Genomic DNA, 2,602 nt, shown 5'->3' on the forward strand with positions numbered 1-2,602 from the left:
AACAGTATGGTGTCCTACGGACCCAAGTTCACAAACGCCTCGCGGTGAACGGCCGTTTTTCTGCCAATGATCATTATTAAGTTCTTTTTTATTTTTGAAGGGCTGAAGCTGGGAGGTTGAAAAGACACAGAGCACCAAGGTTCTGCTTGTTTCTTCAAGAAAGGAAGGGGCTGGAGATGCTCAGTGGCTAAGAGCATTCATTGCTCTGCGTGGCAGCTCACAATCGCCTGTCTCCAGCTGCAGAGGACGCAGTGTTCTTTCCTGGCCTCTGGAGACACTGAGGGAGGTGGTGGACAGACATACCTTCCAGCAAAACCATCGCCTGGGACTGTTTTAGACCCTGGGACAGGGGGCTGAGGTGCATATTTTACACATCAAAGCAAACCTCACCTCCAGGTCCTCCCAGCATCCCTCAGTCCCTACCTGCCATACCCTGCCCACAACCCAGGGGCTGGGCTGCCCCTCCCCCAGAGGCTCTTCCTACATAATCCAGACATTTTAGTCTCCTCCCCCTCTCTTCCTTTCCCTTCCCCCTCCTCCTTTTCTTCTCTCTGTACCTTTCTCTCTCCATCCCCCAACTCCCCATGGTAACTTCCCGGACCTCAGTCCTTGGGGCCAGTGAACTAATTCACTTGAGAGCAGTTTTCCAATAATCCTGCATTTATTATAATCTAATCTGGCTTGAATCGGCTTATTTCACTGGCTGAGAAATAACCTATCAATAACCACAAAATAAAAATAAATCTTGAAGAAGGGAGAAGAGATTAAATGAACAGTATCTTTTTTTTTTTTTTTTTTTTTTTGGTTCTTTTTTTCGGAGCTGGGGACCGAACCCAGGGCCTTGCGCTTCCTAGGTAAGCGCTCTACCACTGAGCTAAATCCCCAGCCCCAAATGAACAGTATCTTAATTCATCATATATGAGAGGCGGAATCTCAAGGAAGATGGATTGTTGGGAGACCCTCTTGAGGGCCAAAGGTGGCTCAGTGCAGAGGAAGTGCTCGAGGGACAAGCCCTGGATTCACTGCTCAGGACCTAACACATAAAACAGAAGAATCTTCAACTAGTTTGCTGTTTAGACAAGAAAAGTTAGATTTCAACCTCATATCTTATACCAGAATACCTAGACTGCAGGCTGGAGAGAGAGTTAGTTCATCAGTTAGAGCGTCAGCTGCTCTTGCAGAGGACCCCAGCTCTGTTCTGTTCCCGGGCCTGGAGGCTTCACAACTTCCTGTAACTTCAGTTCCGGAGGATTCCATGCCTCCCTCTGGCCTCACAGAGCACTGTACATATGTGACACAGACATACGTACAAGTAAATATAAAACCTCAAAAAAATCACCTAGTGAAGGACTCCAGATAGCCCGAGCATGGTGGACAGGGCTCTGGCTGGCTTGCCCTTCCCTCTCTCTGCCTTACTAAAAACCATTAGATTGCATTCCTAAAACTCACCACCAAGCTCTATTCCCTTATTTGGCCACTTCCTCTTCCTCAGGCTGACTACCAGGTCTAGCTTTCAAAGTACTGAAATCCAGCAATCAAAAGCCCCCTTTGGCTCAACCAATTAACCTGTCCAATCACAATCAAACATCTCGATGGGAGGAGCTGCACATCTTTAATCTCAGAGGCAGATAGAGCTCTGAATTTAAGGTCAGCCTGTTCTACAGAGTGAGCTTCAGGACAATGAAGGGTGTTACACAGAGAAGCCCTGTCTCTGGAAAAACCAAACAAAAAAATTAAACACCTCATCCTAACCCAGGGGTCCTTCCATTGCCTTTACAAACCAGCATTTGCCCGAGGGCCCTTCTCCATTCAGAGGCAGTCCTTTGTCCTCTTCCCTCTCCCTTTTGCCTCCCCTCCTCCCTCCTCCTCTATCTCTTGTCTTTGTCTCTTATTCCCCACCCTTGGTCCCTCTGGGGCAAATAAATCTCCTTTGTGCTGAGAACACAAAGGAGATGCTGTTTGGGGGTGCCCTGAGCCAATACAGGTCCCTTTCTCCTAGGGCATTTTTAAGTAGATACAGGAACCAGATGTGATGACTCAGGCTTGTAATCTCAGCTTTTGGAAAGGTGATGAGAGGCCTGTGGTGTAGTCAAGGCCAGCTCGTACTACAGACTATGTCTGAAGCAACGTTAAAAGTCCTGTCTGGGGCTGGATAGATGGCTCAGTTGTTAAGAGCAATGGCTGTTCTTCCAGGTCCTGAGTTCAATTCCCAGCAACCACATGGTGGCTCACAACCATCTGTAAAGAGATATGATGCCCTCTTCTGGTGTGTCTGAGGACAGCTACAGTTACTTATATATAATAAATAAGTAAATAAAATCTTAAAAAGAAAAAAGTGGCATCTAGAAGTCATACAACAGGGGTTAGTGATTATTGTTCAAAACAGCTGGTGAGAGCCAGACATAGTGGCTTACGCCTTACACAGAGGCAGAGGCAGGCAGATCTCAGTAAGTAAGGCCAGCCTAGTCTACATAGTGAGGTCCAGAACAGCCAAGCTATACAGAAAAACCCTGTCTCAAAAAACAGAAGAGGGGCTGGAGAGATGGCTCAGTGGCTAAGAGCACTGACTGCTCTTCCAGAGGTCCTGAGTTCAATTCCCAGC

This window comes from Rattus rattus, chromosome 3, assembly GCF_011064425.1.
Source record: "Rattus rattus isolate New Zealand chromosome 3, Rrattus_CSIRO_v1, whole genome shotgun sequence".
Lineage (NCBI taxonomy): Eukaryota > Metazoa > Chordata > Mammalia > Rodentia > Muridae > Rattus > Rattus rattus.